Below are 27,463 nucleotides of genomic sequence, written 5' to 3'. Positions count from 1 at the left end.
TGGAAGCCACCCAGAGTGGCTGGGGAAGCCCAGCCAGATGGTCGGGGTATAAATAAAAAAATATTATTGTTGTTGTTGTTTAGTCGTTTAGTCGTGTCCGACTCTTCGTGACCCCATGGACCAGAGAACGCCAGGCACTCCTGTCTTCCACTGCCTCCCGGAGTTTGGTCAAACTCATGCTGGTAACCTCGAAAACACTATCCACCCATCTCGTCCTCTGTCGTCCCCTTCTCCTTGTGCCCTCCATCTTTCCTAGCATCAGGGTCTGTTCCAGGGAGTCTTCTCTTCTCATGAGGTGGCCAAAGTACTGGAGCCTCAGCTTCACGATCTGTCCTTCCAGTGAGCACTCAGGGCTGATTTCCTTCAGAATGGAGAGGTTTGATCTTCTTGCAGTCCATGGGACTCTCAAGAGTCTCCTCCAGCACCATAATTCAAAAGCATCCATTCTTTGGCGATCAGCCTTCTTTATGGTCCAGCTCTCACTTCCATACATCACTACTGGGAAAACCATAGCTTTAACTATACGAACCTTATTATTATTATTATTATTATTATTATTATTATTATTCCCTCCTCAACTGCCCCCCACCCGCCAGTCCAGCACGGTGCTGACCTCTCCTCCCCCCTCCTCTCTCAGTATGCTGAGTGTACTCAGAAGTGCAGCCTGATCTTCCCTTGAAGGAGTGGGGGGGGACCATTTCAGGAACTCAGGCAGTATTGCACAATCCCTCCCACCCTTCCCTGAAATCTGAAGACAACTGTTTCCCAAAGTGGATGCTTAGGACCAAATCCTTCGAGTTATTTTTGGATTGCCCAGAACCTATTCAGTGGAGGTAATAAAGCTGAAATTATACAACTCGGAGCCAGCCTTTGCCCATAAGATGAGCGCCCCAGGCATTCTTGCCCAAAAGCAATAGACCATTGAATGAAAATAAAGGTTTCACTTGCCTAAAAAAACCAACCTTATCATAACATTATTATTAAAGGAAATGGGTTCTTATATGTCCCTTCCCCCCCCCTTACACACACTAAGATTTTCTGCAGCAACCTCACACCCATCTTTTTCCAATTACGCTTAATTTCAATATATTGTGCAATAATTCCAGCGGGTGTTGCTGGTTCCTCGAGGGTTGTAATTTCGTACTAGCTCACCAGCTCCGTTTTTAAAAATTATACCCTGCAAAGTTCAGATATCGTTTGGCAAGCTGACTGATATTTTTTGAATTACGCCTGTTTTGTTGTTGGCACTGTTGAGGCTGTAAGTCTATATAATTCAGTATCATAAATCTGCAGCTTCAACCAGTGGCGTAGCGTGGGGGGTGCAGGGGGGGGCCGGCCGCACCGGGTGCAACATCTGGGGGTGTGTGCTCCACGGGTTAGGGGGCGCAAAATCCACAGGTTAGGGGGTGCAAATTACTTGCCTTGCCCCGGGTGCTGACAACCCACGCTACGCCACTGGCTTCAACACCTGACTTTTCATGATGGCTAAGATGAGGTCAATGCTTTCCCTGTTGACTGAGAGCAATCCTAATGGGTCATAGGTGCCAACACCCAGGGCCCTGGGTGCCTGAACACCTATAAAATTCCCCATGAAAGGGTTTGTTGTTGTTGTTGTTTAGTCTTTTAGTCGTGTCCCCTTGGACCAGAGCACTCCAGGCACTCCTGTCTTCCACTGCCTCCCGCAGTTTGGTCAAACTCATGCTGGTAGCTTTGAGAACACTGTCCAACCATCTGGTTCTCTGTTGTCCCCTTCTCCTTGTGCCCTCCATCTTTCCCAACATCAGGGTCTTTTCCAGGGAGTCTTCTCTTCTCATGAGGTGGCCAAGGTATTGGAGCCTCAGCTTCAGGATCTGTCCTTCCAGTGAGCACTCAGGGCTGATTTCCTTAAGAATGAAGAGGTTTGATCTTCTTGCAGTCCCTGGGACTCTCAAGAGTCTCCTCCAGCACCATAATTCAAAAACATCTATTCTTCGGCGATCAGCCTTCTTTATGGCCCAGTTGGGCACCCACAAATGTTGGTGCCAGGACTATGCAAGATGCATGGCACCCACCGCCCCGGACACCAACGGTTACGAGTCCAAGTTGGCACTCCTGTAATGCGTTAAAGATGGGAACTTTTTGCTGCGTATTATCAGTATGGGTGGTGCAGCAGGCAGCCCTGAACTGCTGCTCTGGAATCCTTTGGGATGGAAAATGGGATATAAATAATAAAAATATTATTTCCCACCAATCTCAAAGCACAGGCCACTAGGTATGGGTCGATGGTACTGGTCACTAGTGCAAGGTCAAGTTGAACCCATAGGATACCAGTCCTCTTCTTTCCCAATAAAGGTCACCATTCAGAGTTTCAGTACTAACTACCCAAGCAGTTTCAGTACTAAACCCAAGTCTGAAGCCAGACTGAAATGAGTCTAGATAATTCACTTCATCTAGGAATGTCTACAGTTGACCAGAGAGGGTTCCCCTTCATGGAGAGCACATGTTGCGGTGGGGGCAACCATGACACCCCCTGTTGTCGGGGCAGGTTAGTATGAATGGCCACAAATTTGTTAGGGCACCTCCAATTGTTGCTGGGGAAAATTTAACGTTGCAAAATTGTTTGATTGATGGGGGTGCTATTTATTCCCTGTGTGCAGCGTTGAGCTTCCTCTTTTCGCTGCACACATCGAATTACCCGCCCACCCTCCCTATATTTAGGGTTTGTTCGTGCTGACCTTGCTATGCCTGTCATGGGGTCGCCTGCTTTTGGGCAGGGGCCTGGTAGGAATTTTGTCCATTTGGCTTATTGGCCGGTGCCATTTGGGTTTTTGCCTACTGTGTAGCAAATCGTCACAACTTGTAAGGTTGCGGTTAAAGGTAAAGGGACCCCTGACCATTAGGTCCAGTTGTGGCCGACTCTGGGGTTCTGGCGCTCAGCTCGCTTTATTGGCCGAGGGAGCCGGCGTACAGCTTCCGGGTCATGTGGCCAGCATGACTTCTGGCGAACCAGAGCAGCGCACGGAAACGCCGTTTACCTTCCCGAATGAGTAGTACCTATTTATCTACTTGCACTTTGATGTGCTTTCAAACTGCTAGGTTGGCAGGAGCAGGGCCCGAGCAATGGGAGCTCACCCCATCGCAGGGATTTGAACCGCCAACCTTCTGATCAGCAAGTCCTAGGCTCTGTGGTTTAACCCACAGCGCCACCTGCATCCCAAGGTTGCGGTTAGGCATTGGTTAATTTTGGTTGGTGGAGGGGATGTGGTTGGCTGTGCCTGTCCCTCCAATGCTGCTGCTGCAAGGGTATTCCGTTAAAGGAATCCAGGGGCTCGCCATGCTCTTGTCCGAACCCCTGGCAAGGGGCTAGGGCCACGCAAGAGCCCCTAGGAGCATTTGGGGAGAGGTGAGAGCCTGGCGCCCAGCTCTGTTCTCTCCCCAAAACTGTTTACCCTTACTGACTTCCTCAGGCTTGCGGTTGTCAGTTCTGTTCCTACCTCTGTGTGGGAACAGATAGTCGCTAACCAAGGCTCCTGCCAACCTAGCAGTTCAAAAGCACATCAAAGTGCTGTACGCCGGCTCCCTCGGCCAATAAAGTGAGATGAGCGCCGCAACCCCAGAGTCGGCCATGACTGGACCTAATGGTCAGGGGTCCTTTTACCTTTACCTTTAATGCCTAAGCAACAACTCACATATTGTAATTCAATAAAGTTGTGGCCAAAGTTATGTCCAAAAACCAAAACAAAAATGTTGTGTGAACTGTGTCTTTATTTGGGGGTGTCCTGGGGGCCTCGACACGCAACTAACCACCCTCTCTGCCATCTCGCACAAGAAAAGGATATTCCCATCTGGGCAGCGGTTGTTTGAAACTTCAGGATCCATGGAGGTGGACACCTGGGCAAAGAACTTTCAGAGAAGTTCTGAATTACCACAGGGGTTTGAGGGAGGTCACAGCTCAGAGGCAGATGAGGGTGAAGTCAGGAAATAATGGGAGAGGAGGAGGAGGCAGAGCAGGAACAGCTGGCTGACATGTTACCACTGGAAAGCATTCCAGAACCATCATCTCCCAGAACCTGGCAAGCCTTGAAAGTAGGAGAGCAAAGAGCTCAAAGACAGAAGGCCCTAAGCGGCAACCATAAGGAGGGTGGTGATGTTGACAAATGTTATGAACTGAGTTGAATAGGATCCAAAATGCAGCAGTCTGATTGGTCCTAGAACAATAGAATTCAGAATGCAGCCGTCTGTTGGTCCTAGAACAATGCAGCAGTCTGATTGGTCTGCAGGAACCACCCAATCCAGCTCCAGATGGAAGTGAATCCACAACCTGATTGGCCTACAGGAGAATCCCGGAATTAACCAATCACATGCAGCCCATTGTGTAAATAATGTATATAAAGCAGATACTTTGGGGAAACTCCCATTCCCTCCTCACCACTATGAGCTGAATAAAGAGCATGAAATCCACTCTCGACTCTGAGTATATTTCAACAAATGAGAAAGTGGGAGAGAAGTGGGTGGAGATTGACTCAGATCAACGCCATTACTCCAAGAGGATGCATTTCTGAGCCTCTCTCTGTGAATACGGAATAAAAGGCAGTTGGCAAGAACTTTGCTTGTCTTATCCGTTCCTGGCAACCTACCGTTGGGGTTAGATCCACTGATGCCTGACGACACCGCTGCTTCTTTCAAAATGGTGGGCATTGTTTGGTCTTGCAATGAGGCATCTCCCACACCCTGGACCCAACCAACCAACTGAACAAGTGAAGATGTCCTGGGACTGAGAGGGTTCCTGCAAGTGTCCTGTCCACCTCCTCAGGCAGCAGCAATTGGAGCTGGTCCCATAGAAACGCTGTTCAGACTGCTCTAAACACCTCCACAGAACATTGCCCAATGGCCCTCCAGATCAGAGCACAAGTTAGTTGACAATGTAACATTTAAATATAAATGGCAAATATAATATAAATTTTATATTGCATCCATTGTAGAAACATCAACACTGCCTGAAGTCCATCCCATGTGAGCACCACCAGGTTCCAAAGGCCTGGAAAAAATAAATAAATCCATTTCCAACTGTTTATTATTATTATTAAAGATTTTCTTGTTTTACAGAAGTATGTGTAATGTCTCTCATATTTTTTCCATGTAACATTTTTACAAATCAGTTTCATTTGTTGAGACATTGGGGGGGGAGATGGGGGGTCGGGTGGCGATGTTTCTATTTTGCTTAATGTATGTAGGGTTTGGTGTCAGCATTGCTCATGCTCTTCATTTGTGTTCCTTTGGTGGTGAGAAAGGTTGGGGTTGACCTAGGGTGTGGTTGTTTGTTTGTGATTGGCTGTGGTGATCTTTGTTTTCATGTGTGAATGGGGTGGGTGGGTGTTTTGGATCAGGTTAGCCATATTGATTTGTATGCTGTTGGTGGATTATTGTCATTGTCTTGTTGGGCTGTGTATGTAATAAAGGGGAGCCATACCGGGGTAAAAGCATCGTCTTCTGTTTGTCCCTGTGTCAGTTTCAGTTTATTGGTTAATTTTTCTAGTAGGGCTGTTTCCCAAACTATTTGATACCATTGGTCCATACTTACTCCTGACAGATCTCTCCAGTGTCTGGTTATGGTGTTTCTGGCTGCTGAAAGTAGGTGGGTTATGAGTTCTTTGTGGTGTAAATGGGCATTTTTGTCTTGGAAGATGTTTAGTAGGGCCAATTCTAATACTTGCTTGGTTATTTTACTTAATTCTTGTATGGTTGTTGTCCAGAAGAGTTGGATTTTGGGGCACTCCCACCACATGTGGAGGTATGTGCCTGTGGAGGTGCACCCTCTCCAGCATTTTGGTGAGGTTCCTGGGCATATTAGTGCTAGTTTTCTTGGTGTTAGGTACCACCTGTAGGTGAGTTTCAGAGTGAGTTCTTTTCTTTTCGTTGAGATGGGTTTTAAGGGGGGTGTCTAACTGTTGTTTAAATATGCAGAGGATGCTTTCTCTCAATAGCATCTCAGGGAAGGAAGGCTGAGAAGTTCATGAGTGTCTACAAACCAAAATGTGATTCTCCCATAAAAGAGTGAGAAGGAAGTTTCATAATTTGTTTTCATTAGTTCTGGTTTTATTGGATCCACCTGTCATCACCTTACAGTCACGTAATGATAGGGAAATGATGGGCGATTTGGGGTTGATGTAGGAGCAGGTAATAGAGAGTTTGTCCTGAGCTTTTCTGGAGGTTGTATGGTATCCCCCCACCCCACCCCCACCCCATGTCAAGAACCACAAGATTATTCCTGAAGCCAAAAAATAATGATTTTTTCCCCTCCTTTGTTATTAAGGTGGATCATCATTTCAGAACCAACATATACTGTTCCAATGTAGTACAGTGGAAATTGTTACGGCTTGGCGGATATTTGATGGTCTGATCTGAGATTTGCCCCTATAAAAACAATCAGATGGGACAGTTTACCAGGCAGGGGACATGATTAACATTGGCTCCCAGTACGTTTCCGAGCACAATTCAAAGTGTTGGTGCTGACCTTGAAAGTCCTAAACAGCCTCGGTCCTGTATACCTGAAGGAGCGTCTCCACCCCCATCGTTCAGCCCGGACACTGAGATCCAGCTCCGAGGGCCTTCTGGCAGCTCCTTCCTTCTCTCTCCTGCAGCCAAAGGGGCCGGGCTGGATTACCAAATAGGCAGAGTAGACACTGGCCTATGGGCCCCACACTCTTTAGGGGTCCAACAACAATGGATCAAAATAATATTGATTTGATCTTGAAAGAAAACAACAACCAACCTTTCTTAGTTCAATTTTATTCCAGCGTACGCACAAGGCCTGCCCCCCGCCCAGATTTTGACCGCCAGGTTTGGGCCTTCACAGGGTTTAATCCAGCACTGCCCTTTGACCGGCCCAGTATACCTGAAGGAGCGTCTCCACCCCCATTGTTCTGCCAGGACACTGAGGTCCAGCTCCAAGGGCCTTCTGGTGGTTCCCTCATTGCAAGAAGTGAGCTTACAGGTAACCAGGCAGAGGGCCTTCTCAGTGGTGGCGCCTGCCCTGTGGAACACCCTCCCACCAGATGTCAAGGAAATAAACAACTATATGACATTTAGAAGACATCTGAAGGCAGCCCTCTTTAGGGAAGTTTTTAATATTTGAAGTTTTAATGTATTTCTAATCTTTTGCTGGAAGCCGCCCAGAGCGGCTGGGGAAACCCAGTCAGATGGGTGAAGTAGAAATATGTTGTTGTTGTTGTTGTTGTTGTTGTTGTTGTTGTTGTTGTTGTTGTTGTTGTTGTTATTTCTATGAAGGCTGTGTACCAGATCTGGCTGAATCCTGAACCTGTCCGAATTTGGGTGAAGCAGCTGCAAATCACTATAGAGTGGGTTGAGTCGTCCCCAACCAATTTGTGCTCACGAGTAGCTTGAAAGTCTCTCAGAAAGGCATACACTCTCCAAACTGTTGCAATTATTAACTGCAGCACCCAGGAATGGGCTGCTCTGCCCCTATGATGCACCCGTCGTGAAAACCCACGGCAGATCCGTGCCCTGCCCCCACCCTGCCCCTGCCACCTTGGCTGCAGCTGTGCCCGCTACACCCTTGCCGCTCCATGCTGGTGGCAGCCCAGGGAAAGCCACAGCAAGGGTGGTTCGGGGGTTGGATCTGCCGCCTGAGGCAAACGGCTTCATGTCGCCTCATGGACGGCACCAAAGCCAGGATGGAGAGAGGGACAGGGCAGAAAGGGAGCTGGAGGACCAGACAGATCTCACCAGACCCAGCCTTTTCCAATCACCGTGCTGCATCCCCTTCAACATTTCTCTGATGAAAATACAGATGTCCCCTCCAGCATTTCTCCGATGAAAATAGAAACGTCTTAAGGTCTGCCGTTGGGGGACGCGGGTGGCACTGTGGGTTAAACCACAGAGCCTAGGACTTGCCAATCAGAAGGTCGGGGTTCGAATCCCCGCGACGGGGTGAGCTCCCGTTGTTCGGTCCCTGCTCCTGCCAACCTAGCAGTTCGAAAGCACGTCAAAGTCCACGTAGATAAATAGGTACCGCTCTGGCGGGAAGGTAAACAGCGTTTCCGTGGGCTGCTCTGGTTCGCCAGAAGCGGCTTAGTCATGCTGGCCACATGACCCGGAAGCTGTACGCCGGCTCCCTTGGCCAATAAAGCGAGATGAGCGCCGCAACCCCAGAGTCGGCCACGACTGGACCTAATGGTCAGGGGTCCCTTTACCTTTACCAAAGGTCTACCATCAGATGAAACATGTTCTAAACACCTGGCTTTATCAGACTTCTCCGTCAAATCTGCTTCATACAAGTTTGTTCTCTCGGACCTGATGGCCATGGGTGGAGTTTTGTCCCAGCAAAGTTTCCATAAAGTTTTAATTTCACCTAGCAAAGAATTGCCAGGAACTTTCTCTCCGTCTTGTGAGTCTCCCTAGCAACCGCAAGCTAAGCGTACTGTAATTCAATTTTAGGCCTTGAAGCTTCTTTAAAGTCTGTGGCAGTCATGTTGCCCTGGGAACTATTTGAAGTGCCTAAACCTTTGACCAGACAGAGAAAATAAGCATTAGTATAAATCAAGCAGGCATGTTTGGCCTGTTTTTATGTTTAGGGTATGGTCCATTTAACATTCAGTCTGTGGTGCCGGACTCTATTCTGCATGAGAAAATCGCCACACATCTCTCATACTTGTCTGTGCTTAAACCTTGCTAATAGTTTCATCACCTCACACACAGCATCCCACCACCCCCTCCAAAAAAAAAAAAACATTGTGGGAGAAAGGGGGAGGAAGATCTCCATTCACTTGGAATAATTGCTTTATGTGGAAATGTACTGACATGGCCCCAGGAAGATTAGAAGACAGGGTGTCATGGGAAAGATAAGCAGCGGTGACCTGGCAGGTTTGGGAATGTCTCAATCCGGGATGTAAGTGGATTTACAAAGGGGTAAAAGCTCAGCAGAGAAAGACAAATGATAATGAACTGCTAGCTGTATTTAAAGAGCAATCCCCAAACTGTTTGTCAGTAAAGAGACAGTCACATTGCTTTGGTCCAACAAAGGTTTATAGGTCTATAATTTCCAGGACTATTTGATATTGGAGCATCGGAGTCAACTCCTAGGAGCTGAAGTTCCTTTGCCCCCCGCCCCCCATAAAATATTTGAGGGGACAAGCCCCCCCCCCAGTTGATGTTCATTAGCATTCAAATGGTGCATGCCTGAATGTTGCACCTTGAGATTGATTATGTGGGGCAATCCCCCCCCCATACAGTGGTACCTCGGGTTACATATGCTTCAGGTTACAGACACTTCAGGTTACAGACTCCGCTAACCCAAAAATAGTGCTTCGGGTTAAGAACTTTGCTTCAGGATGAGAACAGAAATCGTGCTCCGGCGGCGTGGCAGCAGCGGAAGGCCCCATTAGCTAAAGTGGTGCTTCAGGTTAAGAACAGTTTCAGGTTAAGTATGGACCTCCGGAACGAATTAAGTACTTAACCCAAGGTACCACTGTATTTTATTCCAGTTGGCACCCCTGTTCTGGAGCATCTTGGGAGCAGGGACTGGGTAGGATATTTTTTTGCAGATACATGCCATTTCAGAATAAAACAACTGGTTCCTTCCTGCCTTGCTGTCCCTTCATCTCATCCCCTGCCTTCCTTAAGCGAAGTCAGAAGGAAGGAGATGGTCCTATGTCAGTGAGTGAAAACATCTCTCTTTTGCTGAGCTTCAGCTGTACAGAACTGTACTGTATGACATCGTGTGACATCATGTGACATCATCGTCATGGTTTGGAACAGTGGTGCCCACGATAAGTGGTGACCTCATTGATTCAGTGAGTATTTCTGCCCGGACACTGAGGTCCAGCTCTGAGGGCCTTCTGGCGGTTCCCTCACTGCGAGAGGCCAAGTTACAGGGAACCAGGCAGAGGGTCTTCTCGGTAGTGGCGCCCGCCCTGTGGAACACCCTCCCATCAGATGTCAAAGAGATAAACATCTACCTGACATTCAGAAGACATCTGAAGGCAGCCCTGTTCAGGGAAGTTTTTAATATGTGACATTTTAGTGTATCTTTCATCTTGGAAGCTGCCCAGAATGGCTGGGGAAACCCAGCCAGATGGGTGGGGTACAAATAATAAATTATTATTATTATTATTATTATTATTATTATTATTATTATTATTATTATATTTCAGATCAGTGGCTTGGGGATTACTTCCAGTTAATAACATTCTCTCATGTTCGGAAAAAAATAAAAGGTAGCCTTGGAACTTGAGGAAGCAAACATAATGTCATGAAGAAGAAGAAGAAGAAGAAGAAGAAGAAGAAGAAGAAGAAGAAGAAGAAGAAGAAGAAGAAGGGGAGATGGTTGGTTAATGGGATATGGCTCTGTCTGTCAGGGAGTTAAATATAGTTTTGCAAAGATATTTTGAAAAATCAGAGGCAAAAATTATACACAGACAAAGTGGCATTAGAAGAAGAAAAATAAATGGAATAAATCAAACGCTTAAAATGGTGCAGGAGAAGAATGAATTTGCTGCACGGGGAATTAAAGCTATGAATGAGCTTAAGGAAAATAAAGAACTGCTTGTGCAACAGATAGGAGAATTTAAGGGTAAAGTGAAAGAAGGTGAAATCAACAGAGCAAGTGATAAAAAGAAGAACTGGAAAATAGGATTAAGGAACTAGATAATTCAGCCGGAAGATTGGGCATTAAAATCAGGGGCTTTAAAAGAGAGGTCCAAAGGGAAAAATCTAGTTGAGAACTTTGAATAACTATTTATAGCTATTCTGGATTCAGACAATACAGAACTAATATAATAACCGAAGAGTTTAAGTGGAACAGGGATGTGCTGATTCAGTTTGGAGACTTAAGATTCAAAGACCTAATGATGAAAGCTATAAAACAAAAATCCCAGATTATCTCAGAAAAACAGAAGGTTGTTGGGTTTTTTTTTTTTCAAGACGTAATCTATGACTTTGCAAAAAAGAAAGTATATCAGGTTCCTAGTTGTAAAACTGTGACAAGAAAACATACGATACAGACGGGGTTTCTCCTTCAAACTATATTTTTATATAGAAAATTAAACTAAATAGTGTTTATCTTTTTTAGAAAACAAAAATCATATGTCAAGATTTGAAGGAGCTTTTTTGTGTTTTTTTATCAAATGTTTACTTGTCTGCATTAACACAAAACTTGTCTGAGAAAGCAACCACAATGACATTTTCACAGCAGCCAAACTGACTTCTTGAATGGAAAGCTGAGAAGTTTTCTTGAACGAAAGCGGAAAAACAACTCAAGAGACAGGTAGTGAACAGTAGAATTAGTCTCCCTAGTATCACCTTAAAACAAGTTCAGGCATAATTGGCAGCTACTGTTGAGTCTGAGGTGTATATTCATTTCTGACCTGAATTACTTCCAGCCAAGCGTACTCAAGAGTAGAAAGCCTCCATTGAGAGAAAGAATGCGAAACTCAAATCACTCTCAGATCATGGTTACATTTTGCTGGTTTGGAACAGACAAAGGAGACGTATTCAGGTGTCTGCTTACATCTTAAACCAACTTACAAGGTGAGGTGGGACCATCATTGGCCACATCCCAGGCACTTGTAGGGAGGAAAACTTCACGCATGTAGCTGCATGTGCGAAAACTTCCATATGACCTAGAACACTATGTAATTGGGATTTTGTTATGTACTGAGTTGAATAGGATCCAAAAGGCAGCAGTCTGATTGGTTCTAGAACAATGCAGCAGTATGATTGGTTTGCAGGAGCCACCCAATCCAGCTCCAGGTGGAAGTGAATCCACAACCTGATTGGCCTACAGGAGAATCCCAGAATTAGCCAATCATGTGCAACCGATTGTGTAAATAATGTATACAAAGCAGATATTTTGGGGAAACTTTCATTCCTCACTACTATGAGCTTGAATAAAGAGAATGAAATCCACACTCGACTCCGAGTATATTTCAGGTTTCATGCATTTATTTTTTCAACAATTTTGTACGGTACCACTTTTTGCCACAGAAACTGGTAAAACCACATTAAAAAAAAGAGGAAAGGGACCCTGGCAGGTAAGTCCAGTCGCGGATGACTCTGGGGTTGCGGCCCTCATCTTGCTTTACTGGCCGAGGGACCCGCGTTTGTCCACAGACAGTTTTTCTGGGTCATGTGGCCAGCATGACTAAGCAGCTTCTGAAACCAGAGCAGTGCACGGAAACACCGTTTACCTTCCCGCTGCAGTGGTACCTATTTATCTACTTGCGCTTTGACATGCTTTCTGTGCTGGTCCCGGGGGTAAGGTACCGTGGGTGTAAGCAGAGTCCACACGAAGAGGGGCGAGGTCCGAGGCAGAGAGCCGGGCGGGGAACAGGAACGCTGGAACAGGAGGCTGAGCAGGGAACAGGAGCACCGGATGATCAGGAACAGGAGGCTGAGCAGGGAACAGGAGCACCGGATGATCAGGAACAGGAGGCCGAGCAGGGATCAGGAACACAGGAAGGTCCGAAGCCAACAACGACGTTGCTCCCGCAACCTGGGGCCGGGCTGACAGGGCTTTTATCCTCTTCTAAGGCCGGGGGCGGTCCTGGCCCCCAGGAGCCCCGCCTCCTCTGGCCTTAAGGCGAGCACTCCTCCTGGGGGCAACCAGTTCCCTTCGCCTCTCTGCCCTAAGCCTCTGCAGATCAGGAGAGGCCGAAGGGTTACTGGGCCCTGGAGGAGGCTCACCTGTGGCCACTGAGTCGTCAAGCCCCTCTGGGGCCAGAAGGGCTTCACCTGGGGCCAGCTCCTGATGCTCTGCCACAGGTGCAGGCTCTTCAGCATCTAGGCCTTGCCCCAGTTCAGCCGGCCCTGGAGGCGGGGACTCCTGTGCAGGCTGGGATTCCTCTGGTTCATCCTCTGAATCGGAATCCCAGGCCATCACACTTTCGAACTGCTAGGTTGGCAGGAGCTGGGACTGAGCAACGGGAGCTCACCCCATCGTGGGGATTCGAACCACCGACCTTCAAATCAGCAAGCCCAAGAGGCTCTGTGGTTTAGACCACAGCGCCACCCGCGTCCCTCCAATGAAAATAGGGATGTCCTATTCAGTGATCATGATGATTTTATTTACAGTCGTATCTTGGAAGTCGAACAGCCTAGTTCTAGAATGTTTTGGCTCCCGAACGATCGAAACCCGGAAGTGACTGTTCTGGTTTTTGAACATTCTTTTGGAAGCCGAATGTCCGATGGGGCTTCCAATTGGATGCACGCTTTAGTTTTCGAATGTTTTGGAAACTGAACGGAATTCCGGAACAGATTCCGTTCGACTTCCAAGGTACGACTGTATACCTGTCTTCAGATGTCTTCTAAAGGTTGTATAGTTATGTATTTCCTTGGCTACATGACCTTTAGAAGACATCTGAAGGCAGCCCTGTATGGCGAAGTTTTTTAAAAAATGATTAATGTTTTATTATGTTCTTATATATATTGAAAGCTGCCCAGAGTGGCTGGGACACCCCAGTCAGATGGGTAAGGTAAAGGGACCCCTGACCATTAGGTCCAGTCGTGACCGACTCTGGGGTTGTGGCACTCATCTCGCTTTATTGGCCGAGGGAGCCAGCGTACAGCTTCCGGGTCATGTGGCCAGCAAGACTAAGCCGTTTCTGGCGAACCAGAGCAGCACACAGAAACGCTGTTTACCTTCCCGCCGGAGCGATACCTATTTACCTACTTGCACTAGTGTGCTTTCGAACTGCTAGGTTGGCAGGAGCAGGGACCGAGCAACAGGAGCTCACCCCATCGTGGGGATTGCCGACCTTCTGATCGGCAAGTCCTAGACTCTGTGGTTTAACCCACAGCGCCACCCGCGTCCCTGTCAGATGGGTGGGTATAAATAAAATTATCATCATCATCATTATGGAATAGGACATCCCTATTTTCATCAGAGAAATGTTGGAGGGTATGCACTTTCAATTTAAGAACTCTACAGCAGCGTGAGAGTATCTACGAAGGAGTGCTGCACCTCAGCCTTAAATGGTGGGATCCCACTGGGATTGTGAGCCAACCCAACCCCTCTCACCATGTTTTACAGGTGATTGTGGATACGCAATCCCAAGTTGGGTCTTGGGCCTCAAGCCGCAGAACTCGTGTTTCATTGACAAAGGGCTTGGAGGCACAAGATTAAGGTGTGGGGTTGTGTTGTGTGGCGTTCCTCATCAATTTGTAGGAAGGATGTGACTCAAGACTTCCTTATGCTCTCCCCAGCTGCCTCCCTGCTACCTGAGTGTTCCTGCTTAGCTCCATCCGCCATTATGCAAGCACACTGGAACAGAGGAAACTGCACGTAACATTTGGCAGTGATATTTTACAATGGGATTAGACAGCATCACAGGGTCTCTATCTACCCGTCGGACAAGCGAAAAGGCCAACATTGGAACTATGTGCAATCAGAAAGCAAGCCTTGTGTTCTTTTGCTGTTCCGGGGCCTTCCCCCAGAACTTTGCGCTTGGTTTTGTTATTGCCTTGCCCAGCATAACTGAAAGCCGCACCACAGATTTTGATATGGTAGAGCTGTTCAGAAATTTGAGAGAGGGAGAGCTGTCTAATGACAGCCTTGCATAAACCACTAAGTGGTGTTCCTTGGAGCAGAAGCCAGTATTTTGTCCTAACCGAGAATTACTGAACGGTTGCCAGAAAGGGAAATGCTGGAAACATAAAACAAACCAGGGGGAAATATAAATAAAGATGTTTGCCAATGGGCGCCCTATAATTTTCTATGAATGTGGTTATTTAGCAACAATTTCACGTATCTCCAAAAATATTGGTTAAGCTTGCTGGTTGTTTGTGAAAATGAATGGACTGAGACAGCCGTTCGGGTCGGTGGGCTTCAGTCTCCAAGCTAGCTGGCATCATTATCAAATAAATGGTCTCACCTTCAGCTGATCTCCCAGAGGAGAACATGAAACAAATAAGTGTTATCAGTTGTCCTTTCCGCGCCCCCGGAGGAGAGGCATATAACACTTTAGGATACAAAATGTCAAATCACTTTTAACAGTTAGGGTCAGAGTTTTTCTTCTCCTCAATGGGCTACCTTCCTAGGTTGATGAGCCCGATCTGCTCCTGATGAGCAGGGGTCCTGAGTGAGCCAAGCACATAGCTGTCAACCGTCCCTTATTTGGCGGGAAACTCCCTTATCCCAGCGCCGTGTCCCGCTGCTGTCCCTTATTGATGATGTCCCTTAAATTTCCCAGGTTTCATGCTTGCCCTGCTCGGGAGGGAAGCTGCGGCTCGGGGTCCCCTCTCTTGCGAGACTTCCACCACGCTGCCAGGGGAAGCTGAAGGTGGCAGCAGTGGCGGCAGCTGAGGAGGCGGCCTGAGGGAGGAGGAAGAGGCGGGGATGGGGAGGGACGCAGAAGGGCAGCGCTTCAGCGGCCACAACCGCCTCATGCTGGGCTCGTGGGCGGCGTGGGCAAGAGTCTCTCTCTCCCCCCCCGAAGGAACTCGTCGCGCCAGGACGACAGCAGCCCCAACGTGCTGCTTAGCATCCCCTCCAACCAGTGCAGCATCTTAATGTAGTGATTTCCCCCTCTGCATCCCTTTCATAACTCTATTTTTATAAATCATTTGTCCATCCATAGTTCAAATTTTTACAACAAGTTTTCTGTCAATCTTACCAATGTATGTAACTCTTTACAATAGCTTTTCAAAGAAATTATAAACTTTCCCCATTCTTTCTTAAAGAGGTCCTCTTCCTGGTTTCTAATTTTGCCTGTAAGCTTTGCCATCTTGAGGTTGTTCATCAGTTTGGTCTGCCACTCTTCTTTGGTGGGAGTTGTAGACCCTTAGGATCATCTAGTCCAACCCCCTGCAAAACACAGCCACAGGATCACGGCGCCGCTGGCAAACCACTATGTACAGCGCATGTGCGGCGTCGCATGCATGCGCTGTACGTAACGCCATCGCAACCGCTTTATATAGCGGTTTGCCACCAGTGCTGCTCAAGCGCCGTGTGGACGGTGGTGGGATCCCTGCGTCGCTGCTGCAGCTGCAGCTGTGAGCAGAGAATCCCGGCACCGTCCGTACGGTGTTGGAGCGGCACCGCTGGCAAACCGCTATGTACAGCACATGTGTGGCATCACATAGCGGTTTTCTGCCCCAGGTGCCACGACACCTTTGTTCACCCCTGTCCAGGGGGGCACCATTGAGGCTCCTAGCCTTTGTGTGTACGCAAATGTGGGTGGGTGGGTGTGCCAAACTGAGTCTTTGATCTGGGTGAAATAAACCCCTGCAAAAATCTGAAAAGGGTTTTTAAGCATGTTCAGTTGGATATGCTTAGAAACTCTCTATATGATTTGTTGTTGTTTAGTCATTTAGTCGTGTCCGACTCTTCGTGACCCCATGGACCAGAGTACACCAGGCACTCCTATCTTCCACGGCCTCCCATAGTTTGGTCAAACTCATGCTGGTAGCTTCGAGAACACTGTCCAACCATCTCGTCCTCTGTCGTCCCCTTCTCCTTGTGCCCTCCATCTTTCCCAACATCAGGGTCTTTTCCAGGGAGTCTTCTCTTCTCATGAGGTGGCCAAAGTCTTGGAGCCTCAGCTTCACGATCTGCTCTGTATGATTGGGAACCCTGATAAGACAGGCGTTCTGCTTCTAAGCACATTCAACCAAACACACTTGGAGACCTTTGTAGTAACCATGTGAAGGCTTCAAGAGCAGCTGACATGCCCTGGGACATTGAAGGCAAGGCTTGCACATGTGTTCCTGCCTCTGTTTTAAGGCAAGGAGCCTTCCCCAACTTGGCCTCCTCAAGATGTTTTGGAATACAATTCCCATAAGTAAGCACGGCCAATAGTCAGAGATGATGGGAGTTGTAGTCCAACTGACCTTGAGGCCCTCAGGATGGGGAAGCATGCTATTAGACCAGGGGTTGGCAACCTGTGCCCCATGGGCCACAGGCAGCCCATGGGGGTTGTTTAAATGGCCCACGAGCCACCCCCGAACCGAGCTGCCCACTCGGCGAGTCCCCATGTGGTGTGCTAAACGGGCACTGTTAAGGGAACCTCCGCAAGTGGAGTTGGCGGAATGTCAGGCACGGCAGTGGTCTGAGTCTGTGGGAAGTCCGGCAGACCCTCTGAAGTGGCTTGGTTCGGCTCCACGCCGGCAGTTTGCGAGAGAGGTGTAGGTGGAGCCTCACCATCTGTAAGTGTCTGTTCCAGAGCTAGGAGGGCAGTTGGGGGCACCACGGTAGTGTCCAAGTCCCCAACCCTGCGCCTAAGCTGGTCTATGTGCCGGTGCCACAAGCGTCCGTCTTCGAGTGCCACCTGGTACGAGCGAGGTGCCACCTGACTCCCACTACTGTGGCTGTGAATAAACAAGAGCTGTTTGAAGAATCACCTTCATTGCCAGTGTTAAGTTGTGGGTGAACATATCAGACGACACAGCGATTCTTCAAACAGCTCTTGTTTATTCACAGGCCAGAAGAGAACTGAACTGAAGGGTTCAGTCAGCCTGCTTATATAGAGCTCCAGTACAATGTAACTGTAACAATTTTCTAAAACTATCCAATCACTGAACGTCACTTTTGATCCCTTATTTGCATAACTATCTGCAGTATCCCCCTGCTGGCCCAGGATGAGATCTTCAGTACATAACAGGCGCGGTGCGGAGCGGGGACTTGCTTTCGCAGCGCCGGAAATTGCGTCTGCGCCTCCTCCCCACAGAGCGATCTCCATGGGAGTAAACCAGCCCAGGCGAGGTAAAACTTGCCAACCCCTGTATTAGACCATCAGGATCTGGGTGTTAATCAGCTCGGAGAAATGGAAAGCAACTTAAAAGTAATGTGACTATTTATAACGAGAAACCAACCGTGCTGACTCAAATGTATATGTTGGAAATATATGTGTTCACTAATAAGCAGGTTGGGTTTACATTTGGGTCAGGTTTGTCAGAGTGCCTAGTACAATTCCAAATGGCGAGAAGAAAGTTTGCACTGCTGACAGATAAATCTAGCTAAAAATAGGTATAATCCTATGTTAAAGTAGCCTTACTTGAAACAAGAGTTATTCAGCGTATGTACTTGGGAAAACTCAGAAAAGCACTGTAAGTGGAGGGTTTCTCCTTTCTGCTGCGGCGTCACTAGTTCCAAGAAGGGGCACCATATGAAGTGTGCAAATACATTTTAATAAAGTCTTGCAGGATGGCTGTATTATAGAGGACAGACCTCCATTTGAAGGGCTGTCCAGTCTAAGTCTAGAAAGCAAATCTGCCAGCTCTCTCTGTGAAATATACTTGGAGTCAAGAGTGGATTTCATGCTCTTTATTCAGCTCATAGCAGTAGGAGGAATGAAAGTTTCCCCAAAGTATCTGCTTTATATACATTATTTACACAATGGGCTGCACGTGATTGGCTAATTCCGGGATTCTCCTGTAGGCCAATCAGGTTGTGGATTTACTTCCACCTGGAGCTGGATTGGGTGGCTCCTGCAGACCAATCATACTGCTGCATTGTTCTAGGACCAATCAGACTGCTGCATTCTGAATCCTATTGTTCTAGGACCAATCAGACTGCTGCATTCTGAATCCTATTGTTCTAGGACCAATCAGACTGCTGCATTCTGAATCCTATTGTTCTAGGACCAATCAGACTGCTGCATTTTGGATCCTATTCAACTCAGTACATAACACTCTGCCAACCCGCTTCTACATGCGACCAACTGCAGCTCTTTATCCTCCACATGCATGCATGGTGATCTTGGGGACAATGAATTTAGTCAGTGGATCCTGGTGAAGGGATAGTATTGCAGCACTTTTTTGAGAGGAGAAGACTGGGAATTAAGGCAATATGCACTTTATAACTTGTGTGTAGTATCGAGGAGGGTCTGCAGCTGCAGGACCTTCAAGTCTCACTATTTTCTTGGGACCGTCCTGGATTTACAGAACGCATCCCGGTTTCTGATTTGATCCTGGAATGTCCTGCTTTTCCCTATTTTCTCTGTCCCCCCTCTTTTTTATTATTTTATTTTTAAAAGATTCTTTATTACAAAACAATTTACATAAAACAAAACAAAAAACAACATAAACAGACCATAGACACTGACTAACAACACCTCATTTGAAATTACATACACTTTAACTTCTGATTCACCTCATTCTGCTTTTTATACCTTATTGTTATTATTATTATTATTATTATTAATGCTGCAATACACATATGAAATTTTCACATAACAATACATATACATTATATTTGTAAATTCACATTTTCACATTTCATTATGTACCAACATTTATCCATTTCTTATCGCAAATAAGAAGCAAATATACCTTACTAATCTATACACATTTCATTATTTATTACTCTTTTCAGTTACTTATCAGGAGAAATTTTTGCTTTTATGATTTCCTTAACCTTCAAGATTCAATCCAAATCTGTCAGGAGATTTGGGTTATTACAGTACTTTCAATATATTCTTTAAATATTGTCCAATCTTTACTGACTTTCTGCTTAGCGTTTCCTCTCATTCTCCCAGTTATCTTCGCAAGTTCTAAATATTCTATCATTTTTGCTTGCCAATCAGTTTTTGTGGGGATTAGGTCACCTTTCTAGTTTTTTGCTATTAAAGTCCTCGCCGCTGTGGTTGCGTACATAAAAATGGTTCCATGGTTTTTTGGTGTATCAATGGGCATAAGCCCAGCAAAAAGGCTTCAGGGGTTTTTTGAAATGAGAATTTAAAGATCTTTTTGAGTTCATTGTATATTATGTCCCAAAATTCCTCTTTTCCCTATTTTCATCAGAGAAATGTTGGATGGTATGGAGTTATGAGACCCACTTGAGTCAAGGAGATGCAGCCATTAGAAGGCATCTGAAGGCAGCCCTGTAGAGGGAAGTTTGTTAATGTTTAATGTTTTATTATGTTTTTGTATATGTTGGAAGCTGCCCAGAGTAGCTGGGACTGAGGAGATTTCACCCCTCCCATATCCAAGATTCTCCTGAGATCTCTGCTGATTCTCCAGAGAGGAGGAGCAATGTTCTGCTCTCTACTTATTCTACTCCAGCACCAAGTCAGTCAGTCAGTCAGTCAGTCAGTCAGTCAGTCAGTCAGTCAGTGTGTCAGAGAGAGAGAGACTGAGTGTTAGAGATCGTGTGTATAGATAAGGTTGCTGCTAAGAGCAGCTGCAGACACTCAGTGTAGTGCAGCATTCATTTATGCTTAGACCTCATTAAGCTCTGTATATAGTTGTATAATAGTTGTAGACAGAATAAAGAAGATATTCTACAGAGCTGCTCTCCGAGTCGTTTATACTCTGCTAGACTCTGCTATACTCTGCTGTGCGACGACTGTCTTCTTGTGGAAGTGAATCCGGTGCTCACAACTCTAAGCTGTGAGTCCACAGGACTTTCACCTGTTCCTGTCCAGAAGGTGGTCTCTGGAAGTGCTACCCAGCTCGCCTAGCCCAGTCGGGGCTGAAGTGCATGAGTCCAGTTGGTGGTACTGGCTCAAGCGCGATGCTGACAGGGACAACCCTATCAGATGGGCTGGGTGTGAATAATAAGATTGTTGTTGTTGTGGAATAGGGCACCCCCATTTTTATCAGAGAAATATTGGAGGGTATGACTGGATGTAATAGAAAAGGGGTGCTATTTGAAATATACAAAATCCTGGTTTACGTCCATAAATAATAAAGTTGTTGTTGTGGTGGTGGTTGTGGTTGAATAATAAGGTAAAGGGACCCCTGACCATTAGGTCCAATCGTGTCCGACTCTGGGGTTGCAGAGCTCATCTCGCTTTATTGGCCGAGGAAGCCGGTGTACAGCTTCCAGGTCATGTGGCCAGCATGACTAAGCCACTTCTGGCGAACCAGAGCAGCCCACGGAAACGCCGTTTACCTTCCCGCTGGAGTGGTACCTATGTATCTACTTGCACTTTGACGTGCTTTCAAATTGCTAGGTTGGCAGGAGCAGGGACCGAGCAATGGGAGCTTACCCCGTCGTGGGGATTCGAACCGCTGACCTTCTGATCGGCAAGTCCTAGGCTCCTAGGTGGTTGAATAGGACATCCCTATTTTCATCAGAGAAATCTTGGAGGCGGCTGATCATACAGTGAGCAAACTGGCTCTGTGAAATGAGTTTGGTCAGTCTGGCTTAATGAAACACGTTGAGTCTGATAAAAGAAAACGCTACCACTCCCAAGTCTCGTTCGCAGCTCAGCCATTTGTCTTTTACTTGAATTATTTGTACTTTGTCTAGCAAAGAGATGACAGAGTCAAGAAACACCCATTATTGGCTGCAGGCCAAGAGGAGAGAGACGGAGCCCTGGACTTCTGTTGAGAATTGGAGAGTAAACGCAGTCACTTTTCCCCCAAGGCTCAAACCACACTAGGCCTTAGGTCTGTTTAAATCAGAGGTTCCTGAATTGGACAGTACCGCTGTTCTCACCCTGGGCCAGCAGGGGGATACTGTAAATAGTTTTCACTCAGGTCCACATATGCAAATAAGGGATTGAAAGTGACGTTCAGTGATTGAATAGTTACAGAAAATGGTTACTGTTGCGTTCTAGTGGAGCTCTATATAAGCAGGCTGGCTGAGCCCTTCAGTTCAGTTCTGTTCTGGCCTGTGAATAAACAAGAGCTGTTTGAAGAATCGCTGTGTCGTCTGATATGTTCACCCACAACTTAACAACTGCACCCCTCCGGGGTAGTGTGATTCCCCAGGAAGGTGCTAAGAGGCAAGTGGTACTCTGGAGGTGTAAATGACTGCCAGGCTTTGAAAAGCTGGCATCACTGAATCAAGGCCATCGGTTTTGAGGAATTAATTAAAATAAATTGTTTTCATTGGATACAAATGTGCAATCAATTTTTAGGGGGCACTGGGGAAGAGTTTACAGAACAAGGGGGCGAGGCAGGGCCCAATTTTTTTTGGGGGGGGCACTGGTTTAGATTAAGAAAATGCTACTTCAGGTAGGGGCGATTCGGCAACATGGGTTCTGGGCCCTGAAACTTTAGCTTCATTCGTTTCATAGCCTTGGGTCCTCCAGCTTTTAAAATTCTTTCCAAACCCATGATTTAAACTCTGTCAACTTGCTTTTAAAGTAGTACCAACGGACATGAAATATACCTTCCCGGAACTCTCCCTGGTCCCTTTTCTTTCTGTGGAAGGGGAAGAAAAGGTGAGAGGATTCTTGCAGTTCTCATGAGCTGCCCATTATAGCTTAGTGCTACTGTTGACTCTGATTAAACACAGCAACAATTATTTTTGTTGTTTCCAGATCTCATTCTTCAGTGGAGTGTGAAGTCAGCAGTCCCGTCCCCCGCTCCAGCGCCTTTCACATACCAAGTTTGTATTCACTTCCAGGCCCAAAGCTTTTTGGATATGGATTATTTGCCGTCCTACATTTTTTATGTCCACTTCTATGATACTTCCCTATGTTCACTACTTACCATATTTTTCCGTGTATAAAACGCCCCTGTGTATAAAATTTAGGGGGACAGAAAATTAAGAAAATGGGGCAGCTGGTGATTGCCAAGAGTTCTTGAGCTTTTTGGGGAGAGGATTGCCCAGTTGTTGAGCTTTGGGGGGGGGGGAATGCCGAAAATCGCTGTCCCTAATGACCAACTCTGCAAAGCTCACACGTCGCAGGAGCCAACAATCGTCTGCCTGCCGCAAGCACCCGCCATTAGCCCGCCCAATTGCCACAACAGCAGCCAATCAACAGCAGCCCTTGCCGCACCCACCAATCAACAGCAGAATCACCACTGACAATCTCTTTTTTAAAAAAACATAATTTTTATTAACCGGCCAATCAAATCAAATTAAATCACATCACATAAATTCCGAATTACAAAGCCGAATTTTAAATTTTGTTGGGGGGGGCCATATTTCAAGATCCGAAGGGGGATTCTGATCATCTTCTTGCTACTGCGTTAATGTCCAAATCAATCCAAATCAGTCCAAACAGAGTTCATAATTCTATCCAGTCTTATATTGCTGTTTCCACATCACATCTTGTTCATATATTTTCTCTTTTTTCTTTATGATCTCTTCTGATAGTCTCCTTAAGCCGATAAACACCAATAATAATCCTGTGTGAATTTTCCGTTCTTCCAATCCTCAAATCGAGATGGTTTCCATATATCATCACCTTCATAGATAACAGCGCTCTTTCCATCATTGATCTCGTAAAACTGTCGCTCTTAAGCCCCTCTGAGGAGTTTCACCCACAATATATAAACAGCTCTGTTTCTCTCTTTCTCCTCCCATACTCAAGACCTCCGACAGAACTTCCCAATATGGCGACGGCATTTTTAACTGCGTCATTCCAAAGCTCTTATACATTCCACGCTCTTCTTAAAACATGCTTTGGTTCGAAAGTTTATCTCCACACAGCCTTTAATCCACAGCTTAAGTCCTTAAAATGACAATTCTGACTCGTGAGGGGAGGGGATCCTTGTTTAATCACATAAGGAAAGAAAGGAAAATTTTTCCCCCTCCCCCATCAGTCATTTGCCATACCGTATCTTGGCGTATCTTGTCATGTTTTATTTTTGTCTTGTTTTATCAGAGATCTCTTCTGTTAGCAGTCTTTACTCCCCCTCCTTCCTTGAAATATGTGCATTCCTTCATCCAAATTGTTTCTTAGTTCTTGCAGCTAGTGGCGCGAATCAGGGACGGCGTCCAGGAGCACCGGAATCCCACAGGAGGGCTTTGTGCCTAGTGCCCCAATCCCCACAAATTCGGGGGTGGTATAGGGCACAGCAGGCAAGGGCAGTCCCCCCCCACCATCCTGGGGGGGTAGGGAGGCTAATTACTCCCACCATAGCCTCCAAATTACCTCGTGAGGGTCGGAGAGATGTTATTGTCAGCCATCTTCCGATGCGCCCCCTAGTGGCCCCCCCGAATCACCACTGACAATCTCATACTCGCGAAAGCAACAAATCCCCCGTCCCCACTCTGCAATACCCATGTATAAGACGACCACAATTTTTACACATTGTTTTATCAGGAAAAAAGATTGTCTTATACACGGAAAAGTACGGTACTTTTCAAAGGTGTCTTTTAAAATTGAAACCCACCTAATGGATATGGTATGCACAAATGCTACACCTGAACAAGCATCTAAATCGGCTGGTGTTTTCAAGTCCTGTTCCTAGAAATCAGTTGTGGGACTATGGTGGTAGAGGTGTGAAGAAGTCAGCCTGTAAATGTGTGCAGTGAAAAGTGCAAAAAAAAAAAAAACAACTAAAGATGGAATGAAGAATATCTTGTTTCCTTAAAAGATTTTTTTTAAGACCCAAGAGTTTGGGGAAATTTCGTGTTGTGTTATTATTATTTTTCCATGCTATTTGGGACCAGTTGTGACTTGACCCTGTCGGGTGGGATGAAGGCAGACTCTGAAGCGTGCTGGGACATGTTTGCTAAGCACTTGGAATAGAGAATAAAATCACTTGTAGCTGCCTTGCAAGGCCAGGTTTTCAGTGGTGCAATTGGAGCAATTGTATCAGAGCCCATACCAGCCAGAGGACCAGTCTCTGAGCTTTCATTACTGCCTCATTTTACCTGTACCAGTTCACGTATATTTCCTATATTTTTCTCATACATACCCATACTTTTACTAAATATACTGAATTCATAGAGCTGGATATGAATTTTGAAATATTTTTAAAATGTCAAATTCATTATTTTTAAAAAACAAAAAAAATTCCTTCCAGTAGCACCTTAAAGACCAACTAAGTTAGTTCTTGGTGTGAGCTTTCGTGTGCATGCACACTTCTTCAGATACACTATTTATTATTATTATTATTATTATTTTGTTTCACATGTAAAAAAGAAACAAGCCTCGGGATTCTATACTGGTACCTCAGGTTAAGTACTTAATTTGTTCCGGAGCTCCGTTCTTAACCTGAAGCACCACTTTAGCTAATGGGGCCTCCTGCTGCTGCCGCGCCGCCGGAGAACGATTTCTGTTCTCATCCTGAAGCAATGTTCTTAACCTGAGGTACTATTTCTGGGTTAGTGGCGTCTGTAACCTGAAGCGTATGTAACCTGAAGCGTATGTAACCCGAGGTACCACTGTATTTTTAAATTCAATTTTTTTTCTCAAGTTCAAAAATAAAATATAGTGAAACATCATTGCAGGTAAGCTATCAAATACTATCAGTCCCCCCCCCCACTTACTGTTAAGTTCCCTTGAATTTATTAATTTATTATTATTATTGAAGGGAGATCAACCATCTGCTATTAACTGTTTTTATATTTGTTTCATACTATCCTTCCCAACAACTCCCAATTTTCAGTTATGCAATAAAGAGAAATACCAGTACTTCATGTACAACAGACAAACGAAAGAATACAAATATAACCCCCAAATGGGATGGATGTGAGGTCAAGAACTTATTCTGTATTAATATGAATTTACCCAGGCAAAAGACAATAATAGATAAAAGAAATAAAGAAACACATACGATAGCAATGGTAAAAAAACTGCCATATATTGTCACATATCAAAAGTTAAATATTATTAGGTATTAAATACAGACACTGTATGCAGGATATTCAAAAAGTACACCAGACACCTCCAAGTGTCCCTATTTTCCAGGGACATCCCTGATTTAGAGAAGCCCTCCCGGTTTTTGATTTGATCCCGGAATGTCCCAATTTTCCTTAGGATGTCCTTATTTTCATTGGAGAAATGTTGGAGAGTATGGAGTTATGCAGTTCCTGAGCCGTCTGAAGGCAATCCTGTATAGGGAAGTTTTTTTAAAAAAAATGTTTCATGTTTTATTAAGTTTTTATATATGTTGGAAGCTGCCCAGAGTGGCTGGGGCAATCCAGAAAGATCTGTGGGGTATAAATAGTAAAATTATTATTATGGAATGAAACGTCCCCATTTTCATTGGAGAAATGTTGGAGGGTATGGTATACCATTTCAAAATTCACATTGCAGGGTCAGTATATTAGGAAATTATTGGCAAATTTTTTTCAATTAATTAAATGGGTACAACCAAAATTATGAATTATGGTGCTGGGTGAGACTCTTGAGAGTCCCATGGACTGCAAGAAGATCAAACCTCTCCATTCTGGAGGAAATCAGCCCTGAGTGCTCACTGGAAGGACAGATCCTGAAGCTGAGGCTCCAATACTTTGGGCACCTCATGAGAAGAGAAGACTCCCTGGAAAAGACCCTGATGCTGGGAAAGACGGAGGGCACAAGGAGAAGGGGACGACAGAGGACGAGATGGTTGGACAGTGTTCTCAAAGCTACCAGCATGAGTTTGACCAAACTGCGGGAGGCAGTGGAAGACAGAAGTGCCTGGCGTGCTCTGGTCCATGGAATCACGAAGAGTCGGACATGACTAAACAACTAAGCAACAGCAACCGAAAACTTTATAAAGGTGTGCAAATATCTGTGCATTTCAGCATCATACACTCATTCATATTGTTATGTACTAAGCTTGGATCCTAGAATAATAGGCAAGTAGGATCCTAGAATGCAACAACTGATTGGCTTGCACGAAAAGACCAATCAGGCTCCAGGAGGTAAGCAGAATCAGCCAATTAGACAGGACTCATTGTGTTAATGGGGGACGCAGGTGGCGCTGTGGGTTAAAGCCTCAGCGCCTAGGACTTGCCAATCGAAAAGTCGGCGGTTCGAATCCCTGCGGCGGGGTGCGCTCCCGCTGCTCGGTCCCAGCGCCTGCCAACCTAGCAGTTCGAAAGCACCTCCGGGTGCAAGTAGATAAATAGGGACGGCTTACCAGCGGGAAGGTAAACGGCGTTTCCGTGTGCGGCTCTGGCTCGCCAGATGCAGCTTTGTCACGCTGGCCACGTGACCCGGAAGTGTCTCCAGACAGCGCTGGCCCCTGGCCTCTTAAGTGAGATGGGCGCACAACCCCAGAGTCTGTCAAGACTGGCCCGTACGGGCAGGGGTACCTTTACCTTTACCATTGTGTTAATACAGTGGTACTTCGGGTTACATACACTTCAGGTTACATACTCCGCTAACCCAGAAATAGTGCTTCAGGTTAAGAACTTTGCTTCAGGATGAGAACAGAAATCATGCTCCCACGGCACGGCAGCAGCAGGAGACCCCATTAGCTAAAGTGGTGCTTCAGGTTAAGAACAGTTTCAGGTTAAGAACGGACCTCCGGAACGAATTAAGTACTTAACCTGAGGTACCACTGTAATGTATATAAAAGCCTGAGGTTTGGGGGGCAATTCAATCACTGTTTTACAAGCTGCAATAAAGAGCATGAAATCACTACAGGACTCCGAGTATATTTCACATATATTTGATGCAATGTTGAAGAAAGGAAGAGGCAACCATTAGATGTCTCCCTGGAACTGTGATGAAGTTTTTGCAAGGACAGAAACTGCTTCCCAAATTAGGAGAATGAATTGGCGAAATGCTTACGAGGAGTGAGCTGGCTTGCACAAAATCAGTTCAATTAGATGCGGGGAAGGGGGAAAACTCTGATAATGGAAGAGGGGCAAGGGAGACCATGCCTGGGCTGTGGGACTATAAAAGAG

At 46.0% G+C, this 27,463-nt stretch overlaps 1 long non-coding RNA gene across 1 annotated transcript in view; it reads left to right on the top strand.

The window, feature by feature from the left end:
• Positions 1-27,194, top strand: part of LOC309370311 — a 174,172-nt gene extending 146,978 nt beyond the window's left edge. The window contains exon 2 of the long non-coding RNA XR_014168510.1: positions 27,139-27,194. This is a non-coding gene — a long non-coding RNA (uncharacterized lncRNA). The remainder of the gene's footprint in view (positions 1-27,138) is intronic.
• The last annotated feature ends 269 nt before the right edge of the window (positions 27,195-27,463 follow it).

Source organism: Podarcis melisellensis (assembly GCF_964234715.1).
Source record: "Podarcis melisellensis genome assembly, chromosome: 5".
Lineage (NCBI taxonomy): Eukaryota > Metazoa > Chordata > Lepidosauria > Squamata > Lacertidae > Podarcis > Podarcis melisellensis.
Note: the sequence above shows the minus strand (reverse complement) of the source record. Positions and strands in the feature narration are given on the sequence as shown.